This window comes from Cupressus sempervirens, chromosome 5 (assembly GCF_028749045.1).
Source record: "Cupressus sempervirens isolate cs-2001-9-10 chromosome 5, ASM2874904v1, whole genome shotgun sequence".
NCBI classification, from domain to species: domain Eukaryota; kingdom Viridiplantae; phylum Streptophyta; class Pinopsida; order Cupressales; family Cupressaceae; genus Cupressus; species Cupressus sempervirens.
In genome coordinates, this window is record NC_143122.1 from 899,313,268 (window position 1) to 899,337,207 (window position 23,940).

Sequence of the window (23,940 nt, forward strand, 5' to 3'; positions counted from 1 at the left end):
TCTCTCATTTTAGGTTTTGGAAAGTCTTTATATCTCCTCCTAGGTCTTTCCCCTCCATCCTTATGATTTTCATTGACCTCCTTCAAGTTTTAAAAGGAAAATCCAGAATTTCTTGCAAAATCAGCATTTTGCAAAAATTGCAAAATTGCAATATAGCAACTTTTGGATTTTTCTTGTTTGCTCAAGTCTTAACACTTATAACTTGTTATTCAGGCTATTCCTTAGCAATTCCATGCTAGGGACCCTTCCCTAAGCTAATGAATCATCCCTTAGTTTACTCATTTCCCTATGGCAATGTATGCCTTGATTTTTAGGCCAAAATAGTGACTCTTCTAAGGACATTAAATGACATCCAATACCATAACTACCACACTTAGGTCCAATGATGCTAATTCTACTTACAAGGCTCACTTCGAGCATAACACAACAAAAATGGAAAGGTGAGGGCCCTATGATTCAAGGTGACCCTATACCACTCTATCTCTCTCCCTCTCTCTCTATTCAATCTAATGAACCAACTAGATCTGCTCTACATTTTAATGTCTCAAGTATTGCCTTGTAGTCTAACTTGCAAACTTTCTAAAGAGTCTTATTATGTGGTTTTCCATCATATTTTATCAAGTGGACATTTGATTTGACAAAAAGTTTTGAATAATGAAGAATCTTCCTCTCTGATTTCCAATCATCAAATAACCAAAAGTTAGGATTCTTCATAGAATATCGTCTAAGCCATGTATCGGTTACAACCACTACACTGATATGGTACTCTATACCTTCACCATCTATAACCAAGTGATCCAATTTTTGTTTGGCTTGGATACAATGACGTAAATAATAATTTATCCCTTCTTCATTTTTTTCAAGTGCAATAACAACAAAAACATGGCCTACAATGATAAATATACAAAATGCGGTCATTAATTCAAAAAGTACTTAGCTAAAAGTTATAAAGTTACATATTCAAATTTCAAAGATATATAAATATATATATTACTAGGTTGCACTAGATCAGACAAGTAGTCAAAGTCAATAGATGAATCCATCTCTTCCATTTTTAGTGCTTGTGGGGGACGATAGGTGTCAATTGGGTCCAAAACTCGTATATCCCATTTGTCCACCCATTTAGTTGACTCACAATCATCCCAATTTTCCTCTGCACATGATGGATAGTAGCATGCCATTTTTTGTGTGTGGATACTCTATGAACCTACATCAGAGCTTCTAAAAGAGTGCAACTCACTTGATCCTATTAGTATGCAACAATCCTCATGTGGTGTAATGTTAGTATTATCTATCAACCAAAAACATCTATGAACCGTAGACTCACCTTCCTTATCTGGACCAATTGTAGCATTAAACCATTGGACGATGGATTTTGCATCTATCAATATTGCTCCATCTTTGTACTTTAGTTTTTCACAAGCTAAGGCTCTTTTGATGCATGTGCCTGTACTATCGTGCTCTCCCTTTCCATGACCAACCTTTGTGAAATTTCACATATATTTAATTCTAGACAACTTGTGCATCTTGCTCAACCAATAGAACATCTATGCATTCTTGAATTAAGATGTACAATTGTTTGATCAAATAATGTGCTGATGATATGGTATGCCCTTATTAGCCAAATCTCCATAAAATAGTTGAAAACAACCATGTACAAACTTCATAGAATGCGATCGATCATCTCTGATGTAAAAATGGTACTCCCTCAAAATCTTCCTGTCATCCTCTATACTTGTAGGTGAATCATTAATGTTATGTGAACAAATATGGAAATCTGTTGAGAAGTATAATGCTTTGCTTGCACCTCATCTTGTGGTTGCAGTGTGTAGTTCTTTGTGAAGTCTACAACCAAAATAATGGTATCCAATGGACATGTATCCTTACACAACTTGAATTGCAAATCCAGCTATCGAGCTTTGTGTGTATGCATTGCATACTCATAAATAATTTTTTCATAAAAAATCTTCATAAACTCATACACTAGAACCTTGTCAATGACTAAATCACATCTTTTACCCTATTTCCCATATTTTAGAGCCTATGTCACTATCTTATATTTTTTGTAATCTACTATTTCATTTCCAATTGCATGTGTACTATCCATATGTTCACAAGTTGATAAAAGTTGCAAAGAACTACAAAATAAACATGTACCATCCAAGCATGATGTCTTGTAAAATTGTTGGTTGCCCCCTATATTCAAATAAAATGTTGGATATGAATTCCTTTGAAGATCTAGGTGGCTCATTCATATCACAATCCTGCAAAACAAACTTAGAATGAAAAAACACACATATATGCCTAAAAACATCAAAATGGTTAGAAAATTCAATGTACATATTCTACAACAACAAGCTATATGTGTGTGATTTATCTTCACATAAAAAGGTTTACCCATCTCAAAAATCTTTGACTTATTCAAATTTGAGGATATATACCAATAAATTTTGCAAAAAATTACGTCTGAGTTGAGTCCAAAAAAGTTTCGTATGTGGGTCACGATTTTGGCTACCAATCCTCCTTACAATATCTCTTTGATTAGGGGATACACGTGTGTTATTTGTCCAAAAATATTTGATCAATGATTTTAAAGCTTCACTAATTTCTTTATCCTTTCACAGTATTATACCACTAAATGTTCATAACTCATTTTTTGTTGGATCTTCCAATCTCTCACACCTTAGCATAGTTCTCGTTAGAGTACCTCTACCGATTTTCAATATTCTTCTTGTATTTCTCATGAGTCAAGATTTCTTCATTTGGGTACTTACTATTGTCAATGTAAGTACTTTTCTTGTGATATTACTATCTTTGGTGCATGATTTAGAACTCACTTTTTCATAAGCACTCATTATATTCTTTACAATGCTTTTTTCATATGAATTGTTCATTATTCTTAGCCCAAGAATCTTCATGATAAGCCTAAATTTCAAATTTCTCATTATTTCAACAAATAATTGACTTTGACTTGTAATATTTAATTCTTCAAAGAATAATCTCCACATATGATTAACTTTTCTTTGACAAGTATAGTTGCTAATCTTGTTAGGTATTGATTTCAAAATGTTAGTATCAACATCACTCAAATATTTTGGTCTTCTAAAAAAAATTCTAGAAGGTGTTATAATCTCTTCCATTCCCTCAACATTTTGAACCTCAACATAAGGTTGAGTTCTTTTCATATCTTGAACCAAAGATGATGTGCCTTGGCAATAAGATGCAAAAGATGGAATGTCACCTACTTGATATGTTGATGTTGTGCCTTCAACATGACATGATGGAGTCTGTACATCATCGAATCTACAAATTACTGTCTCTTCAACATGAGATGATGATATGACTCCAACATTGGAAGATGGTGTAGCTTTATAATTCAATTGTCTTCTTGAGCATAACAACCTTATTTGTTCTGTTTGTCTTTCCAATTCTTTCTCTTTGTTTCTTTGTACCAAAGGTTCTTGTTCCTCTTTGAAAGTCAATTCTTCATCATTGTTTTACAATTTTCTTTTCATTTTCTCTTTTAATTGCCAAATCTCTCTCTCTCTCTCTCTCTCTCTCTCTCTCTCTCTCTCCCATTGTTTGAGTTTTTGGTTTCTTTCTTGGCATGATGATGATTTCTATATATCAAATTATTCAAACATCTGAATTACTTACAATTTGTAAATTACAAATCATTCAAATACATATACAAATTACAATTATTTCAATGAATACACAATATATATTAAACAACTTATCAAATTTCTAACCATTTCCAAATAAAAATTCATTCAAACATACAAATTTCAATGAATTCACTATATATTGAACAACATGTCAAATTATAATCAAATTTGTCTCTATATAACAACAAAGAATATTTTAAAAGGACTGCACTATCCTTTTCTATAGAAAGAATATTCGAAAAGCCTTCAAATAGTGTATCCAATGATTGAGTTTGGTGTTTGCTAGTTTCAAATAGAATGAAAGAATATTCAAAAAGCCTTCAAATAGTGTTTGCTAACTTCCAATAGCTTGAAACTCATGTTTTCTGTTAGAAATATAGAATGCACAATAGAAAAAAAGTAGAATATGGACCAGTAGGGACCCAAACTTGCATTATCACCCTTTTTTGGTGTTCTCATATAGTGTGTATGCCCTATAAAGTGTGTACACACTATGTGAAGAAAAATCTCTCCCTATCCCACCATCCCCCATTCCCTACTCTCTCTCTCACTCTCTCAATCCTCTCCCATCCCCTACTCTATCTCACTCTCTCTGTCCTCTCCCATCCCCTACTCTCTCTCACTCTTGCTCTCTCTCTCCTCTCCCTTCCCCTACTCTCTCTATCTATCTCCCTCTCCCATCACCTTCTCTCTCTTCTACTCTCTCTCTCACTCTCTCTCCTCTCCCATCCCCTACTCTATATTGCTCTCTCTCTCTCTCTCTCTCTCTACTCTCTCTCACTCTTGCTCTCTCTCTCCTCTCCCTTCCCCTACTCTCTCTATCTATCTCCCTCTCCCATCACCTTCTCTCTCTCACTCTCTCTCCTCTCCCATCCCCTACTCTATATTTCTCTCTCTCTCTCTCTCTCTTTCTCCTCTCCCGTCCCCTACTCTCTCTCTATCTATCTCCCTCTCCCAATGCCTTCTCTCTCTCCCATCCCCTACTCTCTCTCTCCCATCCTCTTCTCTTTCTCACTCTCTCCTCTCACATCCCCTACTCTCTCTCACTCTCTCTTCTTTCCCATCCCTTACTCTCTCTCTCTCTCTCTCTCTCTCTCTCAGGCTACTCTCTCTCTATCTATCTCCCTCTCCTACTCCATCTCCCACCACCTTCTCTCTCTCACACTCTCTCTTTCCCATCCCCTACTCTCTCTCGCTCTCTCTCCCATACCCTACTCTCTCTCTTACACACACTCCCATCCACCCTCTCTCTCTCACTCTCCCTCTCACACTACCTCTCCCATTGCTACTCTCTCTATCTATCTCCCTATCCCTGTCCCTGTCCCATCACCTACTCTCTCTCCAATCCCCTACTCTCTCTCACTCTCTCCCCTCTCCCATCCCCTACTCTCTTTCGATATCTCTCCTCTCCCATCCCCCACTCTCTCTCTCTCTCTCTCTCCTCTCCCATCCCCTACTCTCTCTCTTTCACTCAATCTCTTTCCCATCCCCTACTCTCTCTCTCTCTCTCACACACACACACACACACGCACTCTCTCATCCCCCCTCTCTCTCACTCTACCTCTCACACTCCCTCTCTCACTGCTTCTCTCTCTCTCTCTATCCCACTCCCTCTTCAATTTCCTACTCTCACTCTCTCACTCTCCCTCTCCCACTCACTCTCCCACCGCCTACTCTCTCTCTCTCACTCTCTCTCTCCCATCTTGTACTCTCTCTCTCTCTTGCTCTCCCTCTCCCACTCCCTCTCCCACTACTACTCTCTCTCTATCTCCCTCTCCCTCTCCCTGTCCCATCACCTACTCTCTCTCCCATCCCCTACTCTCTCTCTCTCTCTCTTGTTCTCCCATTTCCTCTCTCATTGCTTACTCTCTCTCTCACTTGCTCTTCCTCTCCAATTCCCTCTCCCACTGCTTACTATCTCTCAATCTCTATCTCTCATCGCCTACGATCTCTCCCTCCCACCCTCCCTCTCTCTCTCTCACTCTCACTCTCACTCTCACTCTCGCCCTCTCTACTCTCTCTCTCCCATCCCCTACTCTCTCTCTCTCTCTCTCTCTCTCTCTCTCTCTCTCTCTCTCTCTCCCATCCCATACTCTCTCTGCCACCCCCTACTCTCTCTCACACTCTCACATTCTCTCCCATCCCCTACTCTCTCTCGTACACACACTCCCATCCCCCCTCTCTCCCTCCCTCTCTCTCCCTCTCCCACTCCCTCTCCCACCACCTACTCTCTCTCTCTCTCTCTCTCTCTCTCTCTCTCTCTCTCCCTCCCCCATCCCCTACTCTCTCTCTCCCCTCTCCCATCCCCTACTCTCTATCTTTCACACACACACACACACTCCCATCCCCCCCCACTCTCTCTCTCCTCTCCCATCCCCTACTCTCTCTCTCTCTCACTCATACACTCTCATCCTCCTCTCTCTCTCTCTCTCACTCTGTCTCTCCCATCCTCTCCCACCACCTATTCTCTCTCTCACACACTCTCTCCCATCCTATAATCTCTCTCTCACAGTCTCACACTTTCCCCCATCCCCTATTCTCTCTCTTACACACACTCCCATCCCCCCTCTCTCTCTCCCTCTCCCTCTCCCTCTCCCACCACCTACTCTCTCTCTCTCTCTCTCTCTCTCTCTCGCTCTCCTCCTCCTTTCTCCCCCCCTCTCCCTCTCCCACTCCCACTCCCTCCCCCACCACCTACTGTCTCTCTCTCTCTCTCTCTCTCTCACTTTCTCCCATCTTGTACTCTCTCTTTGCCACCCCTTACTCTCTCTTACAGTCCCACACTCTTTCCCATCCCCCCCTCTCTCTCTCCCTCTCCCACTCCCTCTCCCATCCCCTACTCTCTCAAACTCTCTCTTTCCCATCTCCTACTCTCTCTCTCTCTCTCTCTCTCTCTCACACACATACACACACACACACACACACACACACAAACACACACTCCCATCCCCCCCCCTCTCTTCTCCCATCCCCTACCCTCTAGATCTCTCACACACACTCCCATCCCCCCTCTCTCCCCCTCCCCATCCCTCTCCTACCACCTACTCTCTCTCTCTCTCCCCTCTCCCATCCCCTACTCTCTCTCTTTCATAGACAGACACTCCCATCCCCCCTCTTTCTCTCCTCTCCCATCCCCTACTCTCTAGATCTCTCACACACACTCCATCCCTACTTCTCACTCTCTCTCACACACTCTCTCTCCCTCTCCCACTCTCTCTCTCTCCTACCACCTACTCTCTCTCTCTCTCTCTCTCTCTCTCTCCCCTCTCCCATCCCCTACTCTCTTTCACACACACACTCCCATCCCCCCCTCTCTCTCCTCTCCCATCCACTAATCTCTTTCTCTCACACACACTCCCATCCTCCTCTCACTCTCTCCCATCCCATACTATAAATCTCTCTCTCCCATCCCATACTCTCTGTCTACCACCCCCTACTCTCTCTCTCTCACTCACACTCTATCCCATCCCCTGCTTTCTCTCTTACACACACTCCCATCCCCCCCCTCTCTCCCTATCCCACTCCCTCTCCCACTACCTACTCTCTCTCTCTCTCACACACACACTCTCTCTCTCCCATCCCCTATTCTCTCTCTCTTGGGCTACTCTCTCTCCCCTTTCCCAACCCCTACTCTCTCTCTTTCACATACACTCACTCCCATCCCCTACTCTCACCCTCTATCTCATACTTCCTCTCTCTCCCATCCCCTACTCTCTCTCTCTCTCTCTCTCTCTCTCTCTCTACCTCTCTCCTTCCAAATTTAGGTCTTAATAGTGCATGTGCACTAAAACATGCACACACTATCAAGATAGAAATTTAAAAAACTTTTGAATAGCATGCACCAACTATAGTCAGTAAGTGCTATTTAAAGCTTTACATTCTACAAAGCCTAAGGATTGGTTTTTCCTTGGGGATCCAACCCAAAGGTTTGGAGTCTCTAAAATGGTTTCAGATGTTTTTTGTTGCAAACATTAAAAAATGATTGATTTTCCTTATGTGCTGTCCAAGTTTTCTCATGGTTGAGCATCGATAAAATCAGGTTACATAATATTGTAGGTCTTTGTGTTAGCTATATAACCATATAATTTATATTTTATTTAAACTATTTCAAGCCTTTCAGCTATAATTTCTTTTAAATGTATGTCCATTTTTTGTCAAAAATAAACATGTACTAATTGGGCTATAGATTTTAGCTCATTCATCAAATTTTGCAACAACTTAGTTTTTAGAAACTAGACTCTATCCTACACACTTTAAGAAAAAGAACTTTTTATTTTAGATTAGTTTTCAATCATTTCTAGGGGGAGCACATAGATATTTCATATTTTTGGGATGTGTCCAATTAAAAAATTCATTAAAAAAATACACATTATAAAATTACCCGAAAAATCTTGGATAAACTACATAGTGTTAGGTAACTTTTGACCAGAGCAATTAAAGAATTTCAAAAAAAAAAGTTAAAATTTTAGCGGGGCCACACTTTGTACTATGGTATGTTTTTTGTAAATAAATAGTAACACTTTCTATGGACCTAAAACTAAACCATTTTGAAAAAAATTTAGTAGTTTAGAAACTAGATTCAAAGGATTACTACTTTTGGTTTTGTCATATCTTAATATTTTGAGCGTAACTATCTTCAAATTCTTGTTGAAGTTCAGAAATTGCTGATTTTAGAAAAAAGATGTCCACTTATACCCTGCTCTTGGCACCACAACTTGGTGCACTTATCTAGTCACAATCATTGGTTTGAGTCCTTCAAGCCCTTTGACCCATTGTCTGCATGGCCTTCGATTATCAATATGGTGTGTATTGGCTACAAATCCTAGATGATAAATGGTTGTGTCTGACTCCATTGTGTGTGTGTGTGGGGGGGGGGGGGGGGGGGAGGCAGGGTGTTGGAAAATTCATCACACCAAAAGAACGTACTAGTGATGGAGAGGGATCTCATCGAGAATATAGTCCCTATGCCAACACCCCACATAATGGAGCTAGATACCCCATTTATCATGTGGGATTCATGATTCCCACTCACTACATACCATGTTGACAATCTGAACCTATGTGGGTGAAGGGTCAACAAAGGGCTTGAGTAACTTGAATCAATGACCTATGCTCTGATACCACGTGGATTTTACCATCACACAAAAATACATGTACTGGCAGTGGAGAGGGATCTCATCAAAGATATAGTTGCTACTCCAACACAAAAAAAATAAAATGAAGACTTTATCAGAGAAATGTAGATAGGGTAAAAACAACAATGGAGATTGAATCCATAGTAAAAATATACTTTGCTAAAAGTTAAGAATGATTGGAAATGGAGAATGCACATGCTTTCATCTACACTTTATAGAAATCACTACTCAAAGTTGAATCCTAATAGCAATATCACAATTTGACATACTTATCAACTACTCAAACATCCTAATGATACAAACCAAAGGAGGGTTTTCTACCTTACAAGATAAATACAATGGTCAATTTAGAGAGCAATCTATAATCTTTGTGAAAGTTGTATAATATCTACATTAGTTATAATAAATTAGAACACATATTGCTCAATAACATTTAATCATCAAAAAGTTTAAATATGGTAAATGGACTTTAATATGGATGATTTGCAAGTCAAGCAAAATTTGACAATTATAGATAGACACTAAAGAAATTCAAATTGTGGGCTTGTTATATACCTAAGGTGAAGAATTCTTGGCATAGCTAGAATCTCCAATTCCACCTTTCATTCTTATCACAAATTTTAGAGCCATTTTAGATTGAGTTTATCGAGATCGGGATCTCTCAACTCTATTTTGAGAAAAACCACCTCAAATGATAATTGGCTTAATTTGGTAATTCCAGCACATTTGAATGGTTTTGTTCTTCCCTAAATGCCTTGATTAAGTAGCCCATAAAATGTCATAGGTGTTGAAATAAATAAATTATACCATGGCATAGATCAAGTACAAAACAATTTATAAATTTCTCACATGCAAAGTCTTTAGCAATGACCAATCATTTTTCTCACTTGTCCTCATAAATGATTTAATCTAGAATGTGCTGAATTCTTTTATAAATTCATTGGCTCAGTCTATGTTTTTCTGCTTTTCAATTGCAATTGTTCTACTGTGTTTTACTTCTATCAGAGAGAATAAATTAGAAGATGAGAAACCCAAATAAGAACTTTGCAAATCACATTAATATAATAAAATAGATATTAAATGGTAGCCTTCCTATTGTAGAGAGTTAGAATAGAATTCATTGTGAGCAAGAGTAATAGTATGCACAAGAACAACTATGATGTCAAGAGATGGAGTACCAGTTATTTTGTCTACGGTTGTTTTGTGCCGACCACATTTAAGATGAATAATTAATTTACTTTCAACTAATTTGGATGCCTTACTTGTCCTAATTAGAAAAAGGATTAACCTATATCAAGTGGAACACATGTAAAATTACTTGTTCTTCACTAATTTTTCTATTAAGGAGCCTTCAATTTTGTACCATCCCCTTTTTTGTTGGCAGAGTAATTTCTCCCACCTACCCTGCCATCCATAGCCATAGACAAACAACCAAAAGAAGTTGACAGTGAGCCATCCAAGCATTGGCCAACACACCAGCCTTACTATCCAGCATTAATTGTATTGCCAACTCCTTGCTACAACAATAAATATGCATTTGGTTATAACTAGAATAAGTTGGTACTATGAATAGTAGAGCCCATATTTGGGTTTCTCCATTGTGTTTGATTTTCAAATTTCTCATATCTCTTACTATTTTTTTTTTTTTTTTAGTGTTGTGTTATATTTTTCATCATGGTATCAAAGCTAGTAGGTGATGATCTTAGAGATCATGGAGAGGTCAATGATCTTGAAGTTTTTCTTGACAAATGAAAAGTTTTAGCTATTGAGTATTTTTTCATTGAGGTTGTGGCATCGTAGCCCAACAGGCAATGGCATTTGAATTTATCTTCTACAAGAATAAAGAGAAGAACTTAGGTCCAATGGTAAATACTCGAAGATCTAATAGAAGATGTGAAAGAAGGAATTTAAGGTGGTAGATGGAAGTTTTTTTTGTTGCTATTAAAAGGGGTTTATTATGTGTTTGTGTTTGAAGTATTTTTATGAAGTTTGGAATTATTATTTTGTGTGGTAATGAAATATGTGAGAGTTAGCATTTTTTGTAGTGGATTTTGTCATAGGAGCGCAATTAAGCAAGAAGATGTGCTTGAGGAAGATCACGCGGAAGCTATAGACTGAAATTGTGAAAGTTTTCTATGTATTTTGGGCACATGTATTGAGTGTGATTTACCTTTGATAAATCCAAATTTAGTGATTGCATCATACATACTTTTTTGTAAGGGGTGCATTATCGATTGTATCTAATACCCAAGAGTTTTGTTTAACATATTGATGAACCATGTATTTGAAAAGAATTCCTATAGAACTAGCGAGTACAATGGCTAGATGCCCATGTATCTCGGTAGATGGATTTATTTTTATATAGACTCAATAATTCATTTGTTGCAGATCAGAGAAGAAAAGTTATGATAGTTTCCCCATCATGTGAGTTAGCAGTAATCTGAAATCATTTTGTGATGTTTAGTGGTTTGTAGTCACGACTCTTATGCAAGGTTCGTGGTTAGCTGAAACCATTCAAATGAAAAGTTTTTGGTTAGGTAGAAATCATTTGTATTACATTGGTTAGGGGTAAGCCATAAAACTAGAAGTGATTATGATGAGGGAAAACAATATAAATGTAGCAGCATTAGTGAAAGAAATTAAGGGGAAGTGTTGGCAGAGTAATTTCTCCCACCTACCCTACCATCCATAGCCACATACAAAAAATTGAAAGAAGTTGATAGCGAGCCATCCAAACACTAGCCAACATACTAGCCTCACCATCTAGCATTAATTGTATTGCCAACTCTTTCCTACAACATTTAATATGCATTTATTTATTAATTGTATTGCCAACTCTTTACTACAACATTTAATATGCATTTTCTTATAAATAGAATAAGCTGGCATGTGATCAACAAAGCACATATCTAGGTTTCTCTATGGCTTCTCCTCTCCCTAGCTTTCTCCCTTGTTTGCTCTATTTTAATTTTTTTTAATCATTTTTGGCACTGATTGAATGTGAATGATTAAACACGTATCACCTAAATATTAGACTACAAAGACTAATTAAATGTTAGAATCTACTATGCAAGTTTAAATCGATTCATCCCACCACCTTTTTGGCACCTTCAATTTTTCCATGCTTTCCAATTTGAGCGATTAAACACTACAACATATCAGATTGCAAAGCCTTTTAAAATGTGATTCACTAGATTTAGTGCGAGTTAAATAAACTTATAATTTTTTTACAACATAGGATTCACAATAATTCTATTAAAGTATCTTCTTATTAGTACTTGCCCATAGGCTAAGTAATATTGTGACACTTTTTAGATTTTATGCTTTAACTAGTGATTAAATTTTTAGGTTTCTACCATTTAAAATTAATTGATTTTAATTTTTCTTAGATAGAATAGATGCAAGATTGTTAACTTTACAATTTAACTAAATTATTTTTTAAAGATTTGATTGGGTGAATTCATTTACCTCTTATATTGGCTAGACGAATGGATTGTAAAACTAATAATTTCTAAGATTTAGTTTTTATTGAGGTGAATATGACCCATTAATGTTTAATTATTTTTAATGTAAATGGGTTGGTTTAATTTTTCAATATTTTAATATTTTATTTTTTTATAATATAATATTTATCATTCAATTAAAAATACTAAAAAGATATCTTCCATATATTATAGAATAGTTTAAGAAATAATATTATATATTAATATTATAAAAATATTACTATTCTCATATTATAATTTATTTCTAATATAATAGTATCATATGACATATATGCAATAGAACATACATATTAATAATTATATTTATAAATAAAATTTAAATTATAATTATAATTAATATCAATATAGAAAACTATAATTATCTAATATTTTTATTAGTTTGAAATATTTTATAAACTATGATAAATTTATAAAATTAAAACTATGTTTACATAAAAACTAAAGACAAGTACTAAGTCACTATATGGCATTTGTTTCAATCTTGCCAATGTAAACTATATTTCAATTTATCAAATTTTTCTTTTTCACTTTAGATCTAAGCACATACATTAATACAAGTCACTTGATTTATATGCTTTGGTTTGAAATATAGTAGGCATAGCCAATCATCTTACAGAAAGCCATAGAGAAAATGAGTCATTTCCATATCTTTATCCTTGATGGTGTCCTCCTTGCTCACCTGCATCAGATGAAGAGTAGTCATAGGAAAATGCATAACCCTAGTAGAAAAGTTGGCAACCTTGTCAAACTTTTCCTCTAGTTGCTCATTCTTCTTGATCAAACTAGTGATGGTCTCCTTCAATCCATCTATATCTAGGTTCCCCTGGTATTTGTTAGTTTTCCCCATGGTACCCACCTCCTTCTGGATGTCACTCCCCCTAATATTCTCCTCCTTCTAATCAACACCTCCCACAAGAACCCATGCTTGATTATTGCCACTCAAATTACCCATTTTAATGGGAGACATGACTATGGCCTTTTCTCCCACTACCCCTTCCTTCCTAGGCTCCAGAGTGTTGGCCTCAATTTTAAATGTATTAGAAACTTAAAAGGGTGGAGGCATGTCCTATTCTCCTCCCATAATGTCCTCATCCTTACGTTTATGACCGGTCTCTTCATCTTCCTATTCCCCATAATTCCTCCTAGTGACTTTCCTTTTAGGTCTAGGGTCAGTTTTCTTTCCTGAATTTTTAGTGGACTTAGAGTTGTTGAGTTTTTTCTTACCAAGGGTAGCCAAGGACTTCTTTTCTCTCAGTCTTTTGTTCAACCTCCTATCACCCTTCCTAGATAATACTAGTGCTTTTAGTATCTAAGACCTCAATTTCTTGAATTTTTATCTTTTTGATAGCAGCCGAAGGCTCCCTATCAATTTGGATTTTGGTAGAGAGGGACAACGTTTGAGCAACCTTAGTGATTTTCAATGGGGAAGGGATCAAAATTTGTGGGTAAAAGCCTTTGTATAATTTGAATAGGCCAAAAATAAGGGCTTCATAGTAAAGTGTGGTATAGCTTTTTCCTTCATGTCTCTTCTTATGGATGTTTCACACACAATCCTCTATAGAGTGGAGTAACAACTAAGAAAAAGAGATACATTCCCTATTCCTAAAGTGATTAAGGATAGGGAAGTGATAATAGTACATCTTAACTTTGTCTTCCATGGTTATATAGCTCATGATAACATAACAGACCATGTTCCATTGTTCAGGAAGCTTCTCATGAGAAAATCCCTCCCATAAATGAATAGGAGCTTTGTCATATCAAAAAAAATTCTACAGGCTTGTCTCATTCTCAATCCTAGGTTGCTTCCTCCAACTTTTCCTTCTATACCCAATCTCATGACATTAGTGATCAAATCCTCCATAACTTCAAAGGAGAGCCTATCAATACTAACCTAATAGTTTTTCTAGGAATCAACAAATTGTCATGTCACATTCTTTTCATGGCCTTCAATTCTCTCCATAAAATGAATGATCCAACCTTATTTTAAATATGTCCATGATGTCTAGTCATTCCTAACATTCTTTTCAATTCTTGATGGCTTGATTCTAGCATTGGTTTTCCCCATGGCTTCTTCCTTATGAAGATCCACAACTATATCATCCTCTCCTTCTTTTAGCTCTGAAGCCATACCACCTATGAACTATAACACTCTTCTGAAAGGCATTAGAGCCAAGAATTTTCTCACCTGATAGTTCAAATTGAAATACTGAAAGCTAATAATATTTTGAATAAACTTGTGATTCCCATTTAATTCATTGAAATCAGATTTTTTCTCTTGCTTCCAAATCATCACCCCTCAATAGCCTTCCCTCAAAGGCAACTATTGATAAAAAGAGAGTCTCATAGTTTGGGACTGCTAAATATCACCCCAAATCATGCTTTGGGTCATGGACTTGTACTTTACATGGAGTGTTATAATTCTAATTTTTAAAGCCCACTTAACCCTTACTAAACTAACCCTATCTAACTCCTCCACCAAATTTAGTATCATATTAACAAGGTCCTCCAAGTCACTTAGTAAGTAGGAAGTCAAATAAAATTTTTCCATCATCAAATTAGTCATTAAAAGGAGTGTCATTATGACAAGGACACACTATCTCCATCAATTAATATTCTCATAATTTCTTGAAATGGCTTCATTTTGAGAAAATGATTTAATCATCAGCAGAAGATCATACTCATTTTTCCAAACTTGACAAAATGATTCTATTTCTGTAACCCACCAGTCTATCTTTCATCTAATTTCCCTCCTTATACACATGTTGAATTTTGAGTTCTTTAAATCTAGTTTGAAGAGTTTTTTCCATTCCTTAAGATTGATGTGGCATGCCCCCTCATCTAATTCATGCCTTTAATGGCCTCAATGACTAATAGAGAGTCTCTCTCGATTATCAAATTTTGAAATCTACTATTATGAGTGATCTCTAGGCCCCATAAGATAGCAAGTTCTTTTGCTTCATTACTTAAGACTTTCCCAAAATTTCCCAAATAACCCTTCATGCAAACACCATGTTCATTCCTGATTACTTCTCTAGCAAAAACCCCTTCTCTCTTTCTTGAGCCATAAAAATTTAGTTTCCATCAATTTAGCGGGGGGGGGGGAGATGCCTTCCATTTGGTTTCTTGTCTTATTCGGGCCTTCAAGCTATCCAACACTCTCCTTTATTAAGCCCATTGTTATTTGGGAAGCCACCCTAGGAGGAGATTATTTCTCTCTAAAAATAAAATTGTTTCTTTCCTTCCATATGTTGCAAACAATGTATATGGGGTTAACTTTATAGATCATAATAATAAGGGGGTAATTGGAAGGACTCTTCCATCCCAAGATGAATTGATGAGCTTCCCTATTTAACACCTAGGGAATCCCCAACTAATTAAAAAGTTCTTGAAAAAGCTGAGTAAAATAAGATGAATGTATTAGTAGATGGGAGATAGTCTCCTACTCCCTACAACATAAAACAAACTAGTTTTCCATTTGGAAGCCACACATTTTGAGGTTGTCAATTGTGAGGATACTATCATGCATAATGAACCACTAAAAGAAATTGATTTTAGGAAATAGGTGAGACTTCTAAATCACCGTACACTCTGAAACTCCAACCTCTCTAATTATATCATTTAAAGCTGACTTAACACCGAATTCCCCTCTCAAGTTTTTATTCCATATGATTTTGTATCTTTTAGGGAAGAAGGGAATCTGTGTTATAATTGGTATTCAACCCCATACTCCTTTAAACCAAAAACCTTCATGAACCTCAAAGGGCAACCACCAATCCATCTGTCTTCCCAAAATCTCACCATATTCCCATCACCAATGTTCTACCTAATTCCCTATCTTAAGTATCTTCTAGTTTTGACAATGTTAGTCCATATCTTTGAACCTATATGAAGAACCTCTATATTAAAAGCTTGATTGAAAGGCCTCCCTCCAAGATATTTCACCCTTTTTATTTTGCACCAAGCAGTCAAGTCCTAGGCCAGTCTCTTGATGCAAGAGGATCCTAGGCTTGCTTGCAATCTTGCATGTTTGGAGGGTTTTTGGTTAACTGTTGTGGAGCTGGGCAGGTACTAGTGCTTGGCATGGTTTGATAACTTGGCATGGTTTGGTAGCTCAACATGGTTTGATAGCTCAACATGGTCTAGTAGCTTGGCATGGTCTAGTAGCTTGATATGGTCTAGTATCTTAACATGGTCTATGGAGCTCAACAATGCTTGGGAATTTACCAGTGCTTGGCTTTTTTTTGCTAGCACTCAACTTGGTCATGGTTTCTATTGGTGCCGAATTGTCTGTGAGATAACTTTTGGTAGTTAATTTTGTATGGGTATTTAATTTAGTGTTGTAGCCGACTTGTGGCCTGACCTATATTTAATGTAAGGGATTTAATTTAGTTTGTAATGAGCTGGGCCGACTTGTATTTTAGTTGGGTATAAGTAAATGGTTTTGTGGAGTCTTTAGGTAGAGGAGGAGGTATTTATCATCCATATTTATGAAGGGGATGAAGTATAGATGCAAGTTTTGAAGAGCTAGGGTTGTGGCTTAGAAACTAGAGGATTGCTTGGTGGACTTGAGGGTACAAGTGTGAATTCTTCTTGGTGTTCTTATCCAGTTGTGTATCTAGACTAGTTGGGATTGGGTTGGTAAGTGGATCTTTGTTGGATCTTGCATAACTAATTTTGTAATTGTTGTTTATATTTGGCTCTAACCTAGAAGGCCTTATAGCTAGGAATATTGAATGTAATCAGTTATATCTATGAACAAACAATTGTGATTTGGTATCAGATCTTGCATTATTGCTGCTTTGTTGTTGTGTTTCTACTATGTGGTTATTTACTATGGGTGTGGACATCTCCTTTGGGGATTCTCATGCCTTGCATTGTGTTAGATGGTATCAGAGAAAAGATTTTCTTGAGTGAATGAACAAATCACTGAAGTCATGGTAGTTTACACCAGGACTTGTAGAGAAGGTTAATCTTGTAATTTATTGGTCTTCTGGATTGGTGGATCTATTGCTTAGGGTTTGCTAAAATTCCTCCAAGAAGATTGGACCCTAAGGTAATTAATGATCTTAGTGATGTTGTGGAAGAAAGAATCTTAGAGAAGATAAGAGCAGAGTTCAGATCTAAGATTGCATTGATGAAGAGTGACATGATCACAAAAATTGTAAGTGCTTTAGCTGGCATACCTAGGCATGTGGGTACTAAAGGAATTTATGAGGAAGTTACTAGATCTAGTGGTGAGGACAAGACTAATCATGTGGAGAGGCCTATTGGAACTAGGGCTAGTTAGTTTGCTAGACTCAGATCTCAGTTAGAGCTAAAGCATAAGATGGAAGTTTCTAATTTCTCAGGTACTTTGACTCTTGAAGACCTGATTAATTGGATTGGTGAATTGGAAGACTACTTTGAGCTTAAGGATATTGAGCATCCACTTAGGGTGAGGTTGGCACAAACTAAGTTGAAGGGACATGCTTCTCTTTGGTCGAATGAATTGCAAAGAGATAGAGAAGAGGAAGGTGAAATTAAGATCTCTAGATGGAGTTTGATGGTGACTAAGTTGAAGGCTAAGTTCATTCCTTCTAATTATGAACTTGAGTTGTTTAAGATATTGTAGAATCTAAAATAGAAGGATATGGCTATGAAATAATATATCGAGGAGTTCTACAAGTTGACTATTTGGTCTAGTCATAGAGAATTATCAAAGGAAAAGGTAGCTTGGTACATTAATGGTTTAAGATTCAATATTCAGGATGAGGTTGGAATGCAAAATATTTCTTCAGTTAAGGATACTTATCAATATGCTCTGAAGGTAGAAGATAAGTTGAAAATGAAAATTCAAGGTAATGCTAGAGGGAAGGAGAAGCAGGATAGCTTGGCACAAGATAAATCGAGTATTAAAGGTGAACCAAAACCTATTGATCAAAACAGGAGGATAGGTAGAGGTGAGTTCATAGGTAATTGTTTTAGATGTGGTAAAGAACGGCATAGATCTTTTGAATGTACGATTGGTAGGACAATTTTTATTTTGAATGATGTTGTAGTTCAAGATAGTCAGCTTAAGCAAGGAGAAAGCTTGTTGGCTTGATGAGTATTGGTTGGTGAGAGGAAATTGGATTCTTGTCAAAGGATTAGTTTTTTTAGGACTTGTTGTAAGTTTGGTGGTAAAGTCTACAAGGTGATTGTGGATGGTGTTAGTATTGATAACCTTGTTGCTGAGGAGATGGTTTAGAAACTTGGTTTGTAGAGAGTGAGACATCCTTATCCTCATAGGATTGGCTGGTTGCAATGTGAACATGCTTTGGAAGTGAGGGAGCAATGCCTTGTTGATTTCTAGATTGGGCAGTATAAGAATAAAGTGTTGTGTAATATTGTGGACATGAACAATTATCATGTGTTACTTGGTAGACCTTATTAGTATGATTGCAGGGCTGTGCATGATTGTGTCAAGAATGTATTTACTATTAAGAAAGGTTTCAGGAAGTTTTCCCTAATTCCTTTGTAGAATGAAGAACTCGGTAGGAGGAACTTGAGTATTGGTAGCCAAGTTGAGTTGGTAGATTTTGAGAAGGTTGGAGATTGGTGTGGAAAATAGACCTATAGCACACCTAAGATGGATGTAAAGAAGCAAAAGAAGAAGAAAGGAAAGAGTGTACAAGTTGAAGACTTAGAGTATAGGTATGTGAAGAATCAGTTTGAGGTTTATGTGTTGAATCCTAAAAGATGTTCTTCCAACTACTGAGAACATCATTTTGAACCTAGGGTGTCTGATGCAAGAGCATCCTAGGCTTGCTTGCAATCCTACATGTTTGGAGTGTTTTTGGTTAAGTTTTGTGGAGCTCAACAGATACTGGTGCTCAACATGGTTTGATAGCTCGGCATGGTCTAGTAGCTTAGCATGGTCTAATAGCTAGGCATGGTCTAGTAGCTTGGCATGGTTTAGCAGCTCGGCATGGTTTAGCAACTCGGCATGGTCTAGTAACTCAACATGGTCTATGGAGCTCAACAATACTTGGGAATTTACTGGTGCTTGACTTTGTTTTGTTGATACTCAGCTTGGTCTTGGTTTCTATTGGTGCTGAGTTGTTTGTGAGCCAACTTTTGGCATTTAATTTTGTATTGGAATTTAATTTAGTGTTGTAGCTGACTTGTGGCTTGACCTATATTTAATATAAGGGATTTAATTTAGTTTGTAATGAGTTGAGATGACTTGTGGCTTAGTTGGGTATAAGTAAAGGGTTTTGTGGAGTCTTTAGGTGGAGGAGGAGGTAGTTATCATCCATCTTTGTGAAGGGGATGTAGTGTAGGTGCAAGGTTTGAAGAGCTACGACTATGGCTTAGAAACTAGAGGATTTCTTGGTGGATCTAAGGGTACAAGTGTGGATTCTTTTTGGTGTTGTTATCTAGTTGTGTATTTGGACTAGCTGGGATTGGGTTGGTAAGTGGATCTTTGTTGGATCTTGCATAATTCATTTTGTAATTGTTGTTTATATTTAGCCCTAACCTAGAAGGCCTTATAGCTAGGAATATTGCATGTAATCAATTATATCTATGAGTAAAGAGTTGTGATTTGGTATTAGATCTTGCATTATTGCTGCTTTGTTGTTGTGTTTTTGTTGCATGGTTATTTGTTGTGGGTGTAGACATCTCCTTTGGGGATTCTCTTGCTGTGCACTGCATCATCTCTAGCCAATCTTCATCATGAGGGCCTTATTCAAGTTCCCTATTATTCTTAGATTCAAACTCTCTTGAGACTTAGGTATGCAAACTTTCTCCTAGCTTACAAGACTTAATTCTAACTTCTTCTCTGTTCTCGACCATAGAAAGTTCCTCTTTTTTTTTTTTATGGTTTGCTTCACCTGGCTAGATAGTTTAAATAGGGAAAAAAAATAAACATTGGTTTCTTGGAGAGAGACATTGATCAATTATAATTTCCCTGTATTACATAGAACCATACCTTTTTAACTATCAAGCTTCCTCTGCATTCTATCAACCACAATGTTCTAGAATTGGGAGGTGACATCTTGACAGTAAGAGGAAGACCTAGGTAAGTATCTAGGAGACTGGCCACCTAGAAATTTATTTCCCTAGTAATTTTTTATTGCAAAGCCAAGTCAGCATTGAAGAAGTAATGTTTACTTTTATTAAATTCAAATTACATCTCATTTGAATGGTTGCGCAACTCACTAAATTAATAGAAACCCTTCAAATTGAATGGAATATTCTAAGTGACATAGATTGAAATACTACATTAAGACATATTTTAATAATATTTATTAGGTTAAAGTAGTCTATCAAACTTCTTCAAGTGATATACTATTAAAGTGAAATATTATTAAAATATAGTTATCCAGTTCTTAAGTGCTTTGTAACCTCTTTTAGCAAACCACCCTTAAACATAAACGTACATTAAATATTGTACTATCTTAAAAAATATATATAAAAATCACTTTCAAAGCAACGTGTGCATGAAATATAAATTTGAAAAGTGGTGAATATATCCCAACCACCCCAATGATCATAGGTATGTTGTAAATGCATCCCAACTACCCAAGTGACCTTAGTGATGTTGTAAATACATCCTGATTACATGAACCAAATTAAAAATATCTTCCATATTTTCAAATTACATCAAAATATGCTAACATTCAAGACAAGTGCCATATAGTGGTGAGTATTTTCCTTATAATATTAAATAATATTTTGTTGTAAATTATTGCCAAAATTTTAATTATTGTAATAGAGGACAATGAAAAAATATTTTTTATCTATTGTATTGATTTTTAAATAAATGTGAAATTTATCTTTGAAAATAATTTAAAAGTTGCGATTTAAATAATTCTATTTAAATTAATGAATAGTAGGAGATATATTTGTCAAAATTAAAAAAAAAAAAAAATTTCTCTTCAAAGAAAATGTAGTTCACAATAAAAATAGAATATTGACTTATTATTATCTACTTTTACATACATACACCAAAAATACATTTATTTTCTAATACAACCCCATTATAGCATGGCAACATTCTAAAACAAAAGAAGTCTACTAAATGCAGAAGACTACATAAGTTTTCATATTTGTTTATGTTGAAATTTAAAGTATTTCCTATCATAGTTTCTTTTCTACATTTCAAATATGCCTACTTTCACTTTTTCCTACAATGTTCACACACACACACACACACACACACACACAAACACACACACACACACACACACACACACACACACACACACACACACACACACACTTACACAATAATTAAAAAATTTTAAATTGAAAAAATACATAATTAAATTTTTATTGATATAGTGGATTTTAATAACAAGATAGTAAATATGATTACAATAGTATATAGCCTACCACAAATACTAATAAGTGTTAAAGACAAGACTTTCTTGGATTCAAACCCCTAGACAAGTCAATATTTCTCATATCCACTCAATTATTTCCAATATCTAAACTTGACTTGATTATAAACTTATATGTTCTTGGGATTTTATTGATTTTATGTCTGTCTATAAAATCATTGTCTTTGGGTTTTGTCATCTAGTCTTTGTAGGGATGCAAAAGGAATGTAAAAGACCTAAAGCTCAATTTTCTTTGTTAGATGTAATGTTTTATTTGATGAATTTAAAATTGTATGTATATTTTATTTCTCCTTTTTAATCCTTCAGCCTAAATCCTAGTGACAAGTATATTCCAATTCTTACACTTGTAAGTTCAGTAAAACACCAAAAACTTACAATGTTAGTATTCAAGGGTATTTATTAATTAGCTTGTAGAAATTAATTTTTGTTTGGGATAATTTTTCTCTTTTATTTATTTAAAAAATGTTCCAAGAAATTTATATAAATGGTTTTTTCTTTTAAGAATTTTGATTATTTCTATTTATCTATTTATCTATCTATCTATATAGAATACTAGATTTTTTCTTTATAAAATCACACATTGTAGTCACATAGGATGTTAAATAGCTTGTTTAGACTCTGGACTTACTTTGTGACTCCTCTCACTCACCTCTAGAAATTGAGATGCTTCTCATTTGCTTCTTCTAAGTTATAGTAGAATTTTTATATACTCATTCTCTCTTATTTCTCATTATATATCCTTTAGATTTTACCATCTAATTTATATAGAGGTTCTTTATTTATTCTTCTTTCTCCTTAAAAAATCTTGTATCTCCTTCTTGGATCTTGCTATACATACACCACATGTCTAAATCAATGAGACCACTATCCAAAAGGAACTCCCCAAGATTAACCAGATAGTTAGTGTAATCTTGAGACCTCCCTAGCTTCTTAGATGGGTAAAGGGGGTAGTTGAAATCCCCAACAACCATCCATTCAACATTTCTATTGTTTCTCATGTAGTTTTTTAGAGAGTCCCAAAAATATTTGATGTCTTCTCTAGTGTTTGGAGGATAAACATTGACTATATTCCAAGATTAGCTAGAAGTGATATCATGATAGGCCAAGATGAAAGAGATAGGGACAAAGTACAGAAAAGTACCTAGAGTTTTGTTCTTGTTCCATATGATCGCCATATCTCCAAATGCATTATTAGAGCCCACCAGCTCCCAATTATCACCTGGCCAAATATTATTTTCCACTCTTTTAAAACCATCCCTAAGCATCTTGGTTTCTTGGATGAGAAGAATATCCACCTTCAAATCTTGAAGAACACATTTGAGTATATGTTTCTTAACCATGTTGTTAAGACCTTTTATATTCCATGAAAATATTTTCATCATACAATAAACTATAAGTGACAAAAAAATTCTTTCTTTAAGGTTAAACCCTTTCCTACAAACTTGATTTCCCCTTCTTTCTTCAATTTTGGTTCTAACATTTGTTGGACTCCTCCTATTCAGTTTGTCTTCCATTTTCTATCTTTTTCTATAGGGTTTTAAAGCTTCTCTCTTTCCCTAGAGATTTGACCACTTTTCTATCTCTCCCCAAATTTAATTTTTCTTCTTTTAATTTTTTCTATCTACCACCTTCAAATCAACCTTTTCAAAAAAATCTCCCGGGGTAGAAGAAATCAAAGAAGTCGAGGGGGTGGAGGAGAACCCATAATAGACAATTGCTTGTTAAGATTTTTTAAACCCCAAGCCTTCAAGGCTTTGGGTAATAGAGGTAGGGAGAACACTATAGACCTAGAAGATTCTTTCCCAAAAGATGAATTGAGGCCTTTCTCTAGAGAGCCCACAAGTTGGGGCGCAAAGAGTAGATGGCTTTATTCATTGCTCCATCAAAGATCTTTTTTTGAGAGGGGGTAAGCAAGGAGTTGGAGGGAAATAAGGAGTGGAGCTAAGAGGACTCTATGGAGGAGAGTTGGGGGTGATGAAGTTGTAACAACTTGTTTGGAGGGGTCAATCAAAGAGAAGGCCAACACTAATGATATAATAGGGGGAGCAATACATTTCATCTTTGAGGAAAAGGCATTGAGTAGATGACCATACCTTTTACAATCTAGACAAGATAGGTCTCCCTTCTCATATCCAAGTGGTTGGACATAGGAGTTGTATTTTGATTCTAGCATAATAAAGGTAGGAATAATCAAGTTGACCAGAACATTGGCACATATTCTAGAAAAGAGGAGTTTATATTTAGTTTGCATAACTTTTTCCACCAACAA